The sequence below is a fragment of the Amborella trichopoda genome, chromosome 12 (assembly GCF_054954075.1).
Source record: "Amborella trichopoda isolate Santa Cruz 75 chromosome 12, AtrichopodaSantaCruz75HAP2 v2.0, whole genome shotgun sequence".
NCBI lineage: Eukaryota > Viridiplantae > Streptophyta > Magnoliopsida > Amborellales > Amborellaceae > Amborella > Amborella trichopoda.
Genome location: NC_142347.1, coordinates 14,835,988 through 14,848,751, shown reverse-complemented (window position 1 = coordinate 14,848,751; position 12,764 = coordinate 14,835,988). Strand labels below are relative to the sequence as shown.

Sequence of the window (12,764 nt, the reverse complement as noted above, 5' to 3'; positions counted from 1 at the left end):
GGACGTCCTTCAGATATATTTCCATGAGATGATCATATCTTTGCAAATGTAAGCAATCTCATCAAAACTCGAAGATAGGTACCATGGTGGTGGTGACATCCTTGCTACCCAAGAAATGATATTTTGAGCGTCTCCTTCTACTAACTGGTATGGTCCCCAAGAACGGTTGAAGCTTTTAAGACCCAAGAGTAGGGCCATGGCTTTAGCATACTGAGAGCCTTCATGGCCTAAGTGCTTGAAATTGGTGAATAGAATATTGAGATGATGGTCTCTAAAGACACCACCGGCTCCTGTAGGGCCAGGGTTCCTCAGAGAGCAACCATCGAAATTAAGCTTGAAGGCACCCTCTGAAGGTGGCAGCCAGTTGTTGGGTCTTTGAACCTTCTGTGGTTGGTGATAGAGGATGTTTTTTCATTAACTGAGAAAATTGTTTGCTGAAATTTCCAAAAAGACCCTGTGGTTGGAGGCCCATAATGTTACTAGGGAAGTAACCTTGTGGAAAAGTGCCAAGACTTCGAGTTTGTGGCCTTGGAAGATCCTGACATTCCTTTCTAACCAGATGACCCATATTGTGGCTTCAGTGGCAACCTTCCACATGGTTCGTCCGGCCTTCAGCCATTGATACACGTGGTACGAGGAGATTAGAACCTTGACCGTTGGTGGGGTGACCCATTGGAGGCCAAACAGTTGTAACAGTTGGCTCCAAAGGTTATCAGCGAGGTTAAAGTGGATAAAGAGGTGTGGATTCGATTCCTCCTCGCTCAAACACATGGCGCATTTGTTGGGGATTGGAATCCCTTTCTTTTGAAGCTGGGCCTGTTGAGAGCAGGCAATCCAGTTGAAGGTTTGTACATTGGGAGGGACAATAGTAGATTAGACCTTAGATAGGACAGAGGTAGGATTAAGTGGGAAGGTGGGGGGTTGGATCAGTCTTTTGTAAAACGAAGCCACCAAGAAGGTACCTGAGGGGACAAGAGTCCATACTAAAGAGTCCCTCCCTTATGGAGCTATGAAGATGGAATGCAAAGTAGCCAAAAGTGAAAGGAAGTGGCTGGTCTCCTCGTCTGTGAGGTTTCTTCTGAAAGTGGGGTTCCAGACTCTTCGGTCCCCTGACAGGACCATTTCATCTGCGATGGTAGAACCTTTGTTAGAGGCAGGAGAGTATGGGAAGGGAAAGAGGTCCCTTAGGGGAGTGTGTCCTAGCCAGAGATCTGACCAGAAGCTCACTCTTGTTCCTTCTCTTAGAAGAAACTAGATGAATTTTTTGAACAGTGAGAGTGAGGAGACAAAAGACTTCCACGCCTCTGAAGCCCTACTTGGAGGCCTCCTCTCAGGCATCCAAATTTCTTCCGAAATCTTGTATTTGTTGCGTAGGACCTGAAGCCAAAGGGAATTAGTCTGAGTGGTTAAGAGCCGCCACCATTTCCCTAGTAGGGCCAGGTTGTGTTTTCTTAGGGTCCTACACCCTAGCCCTCCCTGAAGTTTGGGTAAGCAGACCTTGTCCCAAGAGATGAAGTGACATTTGGTTCTCTCGACCTGTCCTGACCAGAGGAAATTCCTCATAAGCTGGTCAGGGCGGTTGGCCACCAAGGCTGGGATGTGGAAGAGAGACATGAGGTAGAACGGAGCATTTGCTAAGGTTGCTTTAATCAATGTGGTGTGGCCAACCAGAGAAAGGTTGCTTTAATCAACGTGGTGCGGCCAGCTAGAGAAAGGTCTCTCCCTTTCCATCCTACCAGACGCCTGTCGACTTTGTCTATCACTTGAGACCACTGTCTCTTTTTGGGTTTTTCCAATCCCAAGGGTAGACCAAGGTAGGTAGTGGGAAATTGCTCCACTTTGTATTCCCAATTTGGAATAAGCGCTCTAATTTCAGTGCTTGTGAGTGCCCCCCCCCCCCCCATCACCTTTGATTTATCCGTGTTGACTTTGAAGCCTGTAGATGTTTGAAATGGTGTTGATGGGACAAGATGGTGAAAGGAGGCAAACTCCTCAAAAATCGAGGTCTTAAATACAACTACCATGTTACAACTTTCATCCTTGACACTTCAGGCTCTAGGTTGATGTGTCTCTAGGAGAGGAAGAGGATAAAGGGGATGGCAAAGGAGCTGGCAGCAATGGGTGACCTTGAGCTCCTTAGGGAACAAAAAATAGGTGGAATTCTATGTATGGATAACAGAGGTGATTGAAGAAGTATCTGCCCTAAAAGTTTGTTGTGGTGTCAAGTTTACAACCATGATGCATGGCTAGGTTAGGGAAAGAGGCTCCTTGACAGTTGGAATATTATGATTGGCCAGCACGAGGGTGTGCAATTAAGAATTGCATTAAAGGTTTGAGTCGACAAGGTGATTAGACAGGTTACATGGGGCCTCCAGTTGGGGTTGGACTTGGGGCCAAAGTTGGTGACACATGGTGTACCCTTACGTGCATCAAACCCTCCACATGTCATATTGGGCTTAAAATGCTTATAAACCACCATAACCTGTTTCATCTAACTAAGATTTTGCGGACTAGGATTGGGGACAATGTGATCCATAGGGCCAGTGGAGAAGAATTGTCAGAATGGTGGTCACAATAGCGTCCGCATGTTTGTGGAAGTTTGCTTCTTGAGAAGGATCGAATTTTTTTTTAAGATTGAATCACTAGAAGAAGATAAGGTAGGAATACAATCCAGCGAGGGAGACTGGTCTAAACCATCACCATACAGCAAATTAAACATCACCATGCCACAAATTACCGAAGTTAGAGAAGGAATATATTCATTAGAGAAGGAATATATTCATTCTAGAACAAATTCCAAAGAGAACTCATGTATCAAAATCTTTTAGCAATTATTTATCTTATTTTTCAGATATTTTTTAAGATTTACTATATTGGTAATTTTCAAATTGGGAGCTTTCATCACACGACAATCCCCACTCACAATCCCGCCCCAAAACCTATGTGGTGTGATTGGACCACTATTTGATTGACGGTTAAACTCAAAAAATATATATATAACAATAATAATAATTCGTTTAATTGGGAAATCAGAGGCATCTTACAAAATTTCATATTAAAAGGGTACTCCTTAGTAAGTTATTGGCCTGTGAAGGATATGTAGAATTCATTCCCATATGTTTATTGGGGGATATATATGGTACTCTCTTAAGTATCAAATCATTTTGAGTTGCCGTTATCTGTCAAACTCGTCCTACTGCAATTGTTCTACATGGTCTATTCAAAATATTGACAAATTACTTGCTTAAAAAACAATTGACAGATTTTTAGGGAGCGATATTTCACACATACATTCATTATTTTCTAAAGTTTCACAACCATCATTTAAATCCAATTTCTAATCAACTTTATCTCTTGCAAAAAAATATTTCCTTGAAGATTTCCTTTTTATTTCATTTTTTTTCTCTCTTTTCTAGCCCATGCATCATGTGTGGTGACATCATAAAAGATGAAGAGGTGTGTTTCAAAAGCATTATTTTCTTTGGCAACCAATATGGTCAGCAGCTCAATGTAGAATTCATAAAGGATGGGTATTAAAAGATTGGGCCATCTTCTTGGTCTGCCTCAAATTACCAAGGAGCAGCCTATGCAAGTCGAAGAGCAAAGCCACTTCATTTGGCTTAAGCCACTTCATTTGGCCTTTGAGAATAAGCTATAAACTAACCAATTGCATGAAATTTACACATGATTTTTGGGACAAGTTCATATAACAACTTACAAAAGCATCAACAAAGTATAATGTTCGTAGTAGTAACAAGGAGTTGGCTCCAAGTAGACTTCATTTTGCAGTTCCCAGCGAAGAACCACGCCATTTAAATCAAGTTAGGAAAGAATGCAAACTCGAATAGCATCAATAGCTATTGTGCTGCAAGGGGGCATCATTATCTTGGCTATCAGTTTCTAGGAGCAAGTTCATATAAAACCTTACAAACATACCAAAAAACTGCATCAGAAAAATAAAAACTAGTAAAATCATAACAATATGAAATTTTTAAAAATGATAAAAATTTGATGCTATTGACATATACGCCCAAACAAGTATCTTATAATCTAATGTAAAAATAAACAGTATTATATTTTCTAATTTTCTGGTGCAAATCCAAATTTGTCCCATTGATTTCCATGTTCCCAAACATTAAAGACTATACAAGAGCGATATACACTAGTGACAATATCACAGTCACAGGCCCAATTATCAGAGTCATTCCAAAAAGAAAAAGAAAAAGCATCACTCTACACAGTACAACCAATAGGACGACGTAGAGGGACATAATCACCATGGATTTCGAGGAAAGGATCCTCTGAAATATCTGCTATCCAAAAATCAGTAGCAAAATTAAGTTTAAAAGAACTTTGGAAATATCAATTCAAAATGAAAAAATTACCAGCATTAAGTTCATACATCTACAGAAACATCCTTTAATGCATCAAAATATATAAAAAAGAGTTTCCTTGCTAAATTTTGGACAGGAAATACTACTTTCAAAAAATTCAAAGCGTGCTAGATTCATAAAAAACCACATACGATCTATAATCAGCATCATGAAATAAAAAAAAAAAAACACAACAAAATAATAGCATAACACATTATCACTAAAAAAAGTTAAAAGTCTCTCTATAGAAAACAAAATAAAAAAACATTAACTCTTAGTCATTTGTTCGAGATAAAGCAACAAAAATACGGAACTAACTATATACTACTAGACCAAGAGATATTAGTCCCAAACTATCATTCAAATAAATTTATCTACAAAAACAAAATACCTTCACATGGTCTTTATCGATTTAGAGAAAGCATACGATAGGATGTCTAGAAATTTAATTTAGTGGATGTTGGAAAAAAAAGAAGTGTCTGGAGGTTATATTGACATGTGTGACGACAATTATTGGAGAGAAATAACTTTGCAAGGGTCGATGTTGAGCCCATATCCATGGACGAGTTAACCACACACCTACAAGACGAGATACCATGGTGTATGATGTTCACAGATCATGTAGTTTTGATTGATGAGACTAAAAGCAACATCAACGCTACGTTACAACTTTGGAGGGTTGCTCTAGAATCTAAGGTTTATAAAATTAGGGGGACTAAGAACAAAAGGAATGTGAATTTAATAATAATAAGAGTAGAAACAAGAAAATAGTTGAGGTTATGGCCACGAAACACCTAAAATATATTGTTTTGATATCTTGGGTCAATAATCCAAGAGAAAGAGAGATTGAGGAAGTTGTCGTACAAAGTACTAGAGTTGGGTTGGCAAAGTAGAGATTTGCATATGGAGTTTCTTGTGATCGCCGCATACTAATAAAACTAAAGTGAAGTTCGATGTGATAACCAACCAGCTATCAACTATGCTTTAACAGATGGAAAGTAGTGGTCAAGAAACAACAAATGCATAGGAAGAGTGTAACTAAGATGAGGATGTTGCGATCGATGAGTGGCAAGACGAGAAAAGTTAGAATGCAGAATGATGAAATGAGTATATTTGAAAAAACTTAGTTGTGGCTTCAATAAACAATAAGAAAGTAGACTTAAATGAACTGGCCATGTGTAGCATGGACCAAATACAACATTATTTAGGAGGGTGTGATTTCATTCAAGTAAAGCTCTAAATGGGCAAAGGGAAAGTCCAAAAGAACAAAGGTAGAAGTCGTAAGAAAAGATACATGACACTTGATCTTACTGAAAGTATGACCCTTGATAGAACAAAATGATCAAAACGGATTTACGTAGCCTACTCTAAGTAATTGAGATAGAGCTTAAGTGATGATGATGATGATTTGAAAAAACAAATGTCACCCAAACCAATGAAGCATATCCTCCGACCTTTGCTCTCAGCACGAATCAATACCCCAAATCTTTGTCAAAGCATCCTCAAATACCACAAATTGAAACCCCAAAGACAAATTTGTTCAGATTCACTTGACTCAAGCTCTCATAATTTTTGGCAAACAATATTTGACTTAAAAATCTCGTAAAGTTGAGATTCTCGAGTGTTTTTAGTGCATAATAAGCATGTGGTTAGATCACAAGCTAATATAGGCTTACATAACAAAATCCAACCAAGAGGAAGGGTTGTAAAAAGATTTCAAGTTTTTGAACTTGGACCAAAATCTACTTCGAAAATCACAATCGCACAAAGCGGACGAATTGTTCCTTTCTCAACTAATATTTCATCCAGATAAAATGCAAAAACAACCCTAGACCCTAAATTTCAAATAAAACATGCGTTGATTGACAAGAAGCATTGAAAATTGGGGGATCAACTCTCTTATGTCTGAAACAACGGTTATACATGATGAGTCTTAACAAATTCAGCAAGGATGTCAAAAACTTTGCCAAGATTCTAACAACTCGCCTGAGTATTACAATAACTCGGGGAAGTATTTAGTACTCCCCACCAAATGGGCTTCCAAGACTCGGATGTTGTTGAGCCCAAGTACCTAGAGTGAATTTGGGGGTACTAGCCCAATTTTTTCAACTAAAAAAAATTAAAATAAATAAATAAATACAAGCAAATACGGTGAATTATTTTTTAAAAGGAATTGCAAATAGGCAGAATATACATGTACTTTTCAAAAATGAACACAATCGCGGCTTTTACAGACAAAAAATCCCTAGAAATAAAAATAAAATAAAAACAATGCTAAGACTCCATAGAAACTTTCACCTAAATAACGACTTCGACAAATTTCTAGAGAACTTGGACTCATTCTAAAGATTTCTCACATATAGCACGAAGGCAAAAAGTATCTCATTAATCATGTCGCAAAACTATATTTGGAATAACCCTCACAAAATTTCTAGTGAAGCATTCCTTCAAATATTTTCTCAACCCAAAAGACACGGATTGAAGATTTTTTAAACTCTTGGGTTCAATTAGAAGATTTCTTACTTAAATGCTCTAATATCAAGAGAGAAGATAAAATAGGCATCAATCCAAATCCCAATGGTATATACAACACCATTCTAGTCCAAGTGGCCAATATAGATATGTCAAGCCAATCAAATACATTGAGTACAATAAAGAAAATTCCTACAGCCTTAATGAACAAAATGCTCCTCCCAAAATTTCTTTCTAGATATTCTCAAGCTTCTCCACCTGAAAAAAATATCAGCCAATCAAAGTACCAACAAAGTGGAGAGAATGGCCAAAAATAACCAACTTCTATATTGTAATTCAAAACATAAAAAATGCAGAATTATCGTCACCATTTCCACCTCAAAAAAATAAAGAGATTAAACATAAGAAAACATGGGTACAAATGGAGTTTCAAAAGAAAAGAAAGAAAAGGCATTTTAAAAAAATCCAAACAATTTGCAACTATTTACCCAAAAAAAGTTGGCAGACTACATACAAGGACTGGACATGCAAAAAGCGAGAGTAGCACATCTACTCACATTGATCATCTCAGAGATACGCAGTGTCTTGATGGTGCTCCACAAGGAAAAATGACGAACATCAAGTGAATCAAACATGGACTTACATATCTGAACAAGAATCAAACATGGACTTACATATCTGAAAAAGATCCTTGAGTAGCCTTAAGGGTGGATCCCATTTCAAAGCCTAAGGTCAGAAGTCAAAGAATCCACAGAAACGATTCAGAAGAGGAAGAGCAATTCCAACACCAATTACAAAAAGAAACATAAAAAGGAACACAACAAATGTAATATTTAGAACAAATAAAGAGATAAACAATTAGAACCCAATCCCAAATTGCATGTATTTATCATTAAGAGCCCCATTTGGTTCGAACCCTGACACACACACATACACTCAAAGAAAAAACAAAGAGGCACCTAATACATAGGTAGTAACGAGGATGCACTACGCAAAACTCTAAGAGGGGCATGCCAAAAAGTGCAACCCAAAATTGGGCCTCACCATAGTTTATTTATCATTAAGAGCCCCATCTGGCTAGAATCCTGATTAAAAAAAAAAAAAAGGTACCTTATACACAGACAAGTAACAAGGATGCACCAAACAGAACTCTAGAGTGGAATGCCAAAAAGTACAACTCAAAGGTGGGCCCTCACCATACCCCAAAGATTGGTATCCACATGAGGAAGACCTTGAGCTACATCAGTGGGGTGTGTTCCCTTACAAGGAAATGTAGAAAAAGAAGGCCCATAAATGGGCCATTCCAGTGGACCAAAGGGCATGGGGGTGGGGAGAAGTATCAGGAACTTCAGGGTGAATTGACCAGTGAAGACAATACTTTTATAGTCCATTGATGCACCGGATGGAACACGCAACGCATCTTAACCAAGGTATAGAGGAGGACGGGAGCAACATGTCTAGATAGTCAAAGACAGGATTGCAGCAAAGATGTCAGCTGCCTGCCCTTGGCCCATGAAGACAAATTGAGGGCCATGTCTTTAGACAATGAAGAACTGAGAAGAACAAAGTGGGCCAAAAATACAAAAGAGGCGAGGCTGCTTGATATTCCCAAGTTTGGAAATGCGGTGGCTTGCTTCCTCCAAGCATTCAAACCATTCGTATAGGCGTTATGCTTGGTGGATGATGAGATACTAGCCAATGGTTATATCTACAAGCGAATGGAGGATGTGGGGTCAGAGGTATGATGAGCGTAATATGGACCAAATTGAAAGATTGTAGATGAAAATTGGGATAAGAAAGCAACATTGTATCTTGCATGCAGCCGGGTATTATCTCAAACAACAACATTGTTTTCCAGAGCAACAACACTTTTTATTCAGAAATTTTCAAATATTGTTATCATTTATGGATTTAATATGTTACATATCCAACATGATAATCACTCCACACCTGAAGCTACACCTCATTAATTTAGAGTTGGATATATACAAGTTTTTGGTGGACTCACTTGGCATAGGTATAACAATATTTGTCTTCCCTTTTTTTAAGGGATTGTATACAATGAGACCATTTACCTTTAATATAGGGAGATCACAATCACTTCCAACCATCTGATGTGAAATCTGATAGCTTGGGTGTGTCACAAAGTTCGAAAAAATTTCTTTTGAACTTTGAGTTTGGTTAATGAAAAAAATGCAGCCTCCCAATTTCACATCCAATGGCCAAGATTAATTGTGACCACCTTGTACCAAAGGTAAATGGTCTCATTATATACTTTCCCCTTTTTTTAAATAATTATGTCTAATTATTATTATCAAACATAATAATAATCCGAAGGACTTTAGTCCCTCCAAGTAATCTTTGTGCTTTCTTATTCAGTGTGACATGAGCTATACTATAACAGAACAACCTTGTTATACTAATATCCTACTAGTATAATCCTATTACACTTATGTACGACTATACTGATGGATCTGTCTTTATGAAATGCCATTGACATGTAATCTAGTGCTATGCTGGAGCACACATGTGGGCAACACAAGCACTTATCACCGTTTACATTTTGAACCTCAAAGTGTAGCTCATCCGGTTGGGAGCCAGCTTCTGCTCATTTGAGCATAATTTTTTAAGTCCAAACTGTCCTCATAAGCCTTCCACCGCTAACTTGAATTAGTTCTTCTAAATCACTCATTCACACATTATACACCAAGTCCACATTAACATAGAAACATATTCTAGTAAAAGAGACAAAAATGTTTGGTACACATGTAGGATAAATTGTAGGCGAGCTATCAAGGACATTTTGGCAGTGACCCCATTATTGTGCAGCATGAAGGAAATTTGTGAGGGGTGATCCATGAGCAAAAGACGACATGACCCTGAGAAGGGATTGAGTTGGAGAGAAATTCATGAGGCTGCGGGAACCTCTTCCAATACAATGCAGGCCACTAGAACTTCACAAGGTAACATGATGACAATAAAAGAGAAGGCAGAGGAGGCCAACTAAGAGGTGACAAAGGAGGATGACGATGATGTAGATGTTCATGTTTGAGGTTGGGGATGACGACAATGAGACTCAGTTTAAAATGCCGTTACTTTTTTATTGTTGTTTTGGACTTGGAAGGGGACACACATGCCCGATGAGACCTATGTCCGTTAGTATGTTATTTAATAGTCATGTGCCTAGTATGTTGTATGATTATTCGCTATTTGATTCAAGTTTGAGTAAGTCTCAAAATTTTACATTACAAGTTTCATCCATCTAGTCTTTTTAATTTGATGTTCATGAGTCATGACTACAACATGCAAGAAAGGTTCAATATCTTGCACGGACAAAAAGTTGCACGAACCAAACTTGTCCTTTTTGAAGAGAAAAAAAGAAGAATTAAATTGGAGGGGAGTTGGCATCCAACATCAAACCCCTGTATCGTATGCAGGGCTTTTCATTCATGAGACACCTGGCTATGCAGTTAAGGATCAGCTTGGGCAACCCGTGCCCTTGCCCACCTCGGTGGCACCTTTCGCCTTCCCAAACAATGACTACAATTAGGAATGTCTGAGTCTTTCTTTCCCTATTCATTATTAAAAGGGACTTCCAAGTTTCAGTCAAAGTAATGTAGAAGATGTCTTGCCATTTTATTTAGTAAAGGAACTAGTTTCCCACTCTACGTAATTTTAGAACAGATAAAGTTTGGGAAAGTGAGATTATGCAAGTCAATTTTATTTCGCAAAACTAGGTATTCTTTCATCACTCGTGTGCCAGCTACGGTCTAGGCTTTCATTCTCACCTAACGCATTCAAAAACCACTAATGATTTTAAAAACGGGTAGGGGCTCTTCATCTCCACTGAACTACCCAAAAAAAAAAAATTGGGTCTTCTTTTGTTGATGTTGAGGCCAATATGAAGCATTCCCTAGGCTGTCTATATCAAAGTTTGAAATCGAATATGAGGTGTTGATTCCTCGTAATCCGTTAGTGTTGACACCAAGACCCGCATTCTTAATTCAAACCAAGTCTACATCTCCCACTTTAAATAAGGAGTAAATCCCCCACATGCTATAGGTCCCTTCATTAGCTATCCCACCCCCTCAAGTCTTTCACAAGACATGAGGCTTCGTCAAGTACCAACATCATTTCTCTTCATCCTTCTTCCTATCTCAATCCCACAATACCCACCATCAACCCCATCCTCACCAACCACCCCAAACCCCACTAAAACATAGGTCATCTCTATCCCCATCCAACCCTAAGATCATAGCCCAACTGCCCTTCAACTCCTGTCTAGGACCAACTAAAATGCCCAAAACCCAACGTCCTTCAATCCCGAAATCCCACCATAGCACCTTTTTAAGTCTTGTTGGTCTACTAAATTCCAGCGGCTATGAACTCAATTAAAATCCACCCCTATGCCCTAGCCGAACCAAATCTTCAAACTCTTCTAATCCCACACATAAGCCTGCTCCATCCTCTTTATTAGCAGAAAACCACAATGCCTCCCTCAATGCTACCATACCAGAACCAACCATGAACTCTTTTCTACCACCCTTTCATCGCATAGGGTCCAGAAGCATCCCCATCAATTTGTGAACAACCGGCACCTTGCTAGCCCTTCAACAAGGTTCCTCCCCGTTTAAGCTAGCAATTCAAACCTTCATACCTGATCCAATCCCAGAAACCATGACCAACAAAGCCATCCTCTTTCCCACCCCTTCTAGGCATCAGAATGCTCTAAAATGCACCTCCAAAACAACCTTAAAAGCAAATCTACCAGGGTCCAATTCTCTTAGGCAATCAAGTAAATAGAGCAATAGAAAACTAAATAAAAATAGATAAACATCGTTTTCTTCACAAATCTAGAAAGGATTCTATTATTGTGGAAGAGAAGTAGATTAGCAAATTGAGGGGGGTAAACGTGTGACAATCAGTAAATATATCAAGGAAATAGGGGGAAGAGAGAGAGAGACTCCTCACATAGATTAGATACTCAAAGAAATCCACCTCGATCCTTATGGGGGGTTTTTGTAACCGATATCCCTTCTCCTCTTCTAAACGTTTCCTGAACCTTTTGCAAAATTCGAATTTGAGCTGCCAACTGATGGAATGTTAGAGAGAAGCCCTAAACCCGAGTAGAGAGAGAGAGAGTGAGAGAAAAAGAAAGAGATCAACCATCTATTCATCATCACTTCAACCACATCTATCATACAGAACGGGATCTCATTCTCCAACGCATACATACATTGTTAGCAAAATTTGATGGAGCGTGTATAAGATCAAACCGAGATCAGAGAAGGGGTACCGTAAGGTTGGTGATCGCAGAGCCCGGATTTTTATCCCTTCACCTTTTAGAGAGATGTACTCCTTTTCCTTGTTATTCACATCCTCTCTCTGGCTTCCCAGAGAAGAGGGGTAACCGTTGTATTTCTCCAACGGGTCTCTAAGAAGGTTCCCTGATCTCCAACGAGTTTCTGAAGGGTTACGTTCATATGGATATAACCGTTGGATGAAGGGTTACGTTCATATGGATATAACCATTGGATATATGGAATTCCCACAAGTGTAGGCTAAGACACATAAGGCCTCGTAGCCATGCATGTCAACATCTCCCACTTGACTATGACGGCCAAGCATAATAAGTCACATGCATACTCCCACTTTTGAGTATGACCTTTAAGACAATATCTTGTCATGAGGTTTTCTCACGCTTTAGCGGATATGCCTCTCATAACAAACGTTTATCATGAGGATTCTCACGCTAATGCAGATTTCTCACTCATGAAAATCATAAGGATTTTCACACTGTTGCGGATTTCTCACTCATGAAAACTGTCGACTTAAACATTTTTAAGTCCCATTAAGCACGTCGTCTATCATGAGGATTTTCACGCTAATGCGGATTTCTCACTCATGAAAATTGTCTGA

The 12,764-nt window shown here is 38.9% G+C and overlaps 1 long non-coding RNA gene across 1 annotated transcript; it reads right to left on the bottom strand.

Moving 5' to 3' along the window:
* Positions 1-6,888: 6,888 nt before the first annotated feature.
* LOC148779458 (uncharacterized) lies at positions 6,889-11,939 on the bottom strand. Its single transcript, XR_016046231.1, has 3 exons — positions 11,817-11,939; positions 7,403-7,571; positions 6,889-7,103 (listed from the first exon to the last, which is right to left on the bottom strand). It is a non-coding gene; the product is annotated as an uncharacterized LOC148779458 (long non-coding RNA).
* Positions 11,940-12,764: the final 825 nt, after the last annotated feature.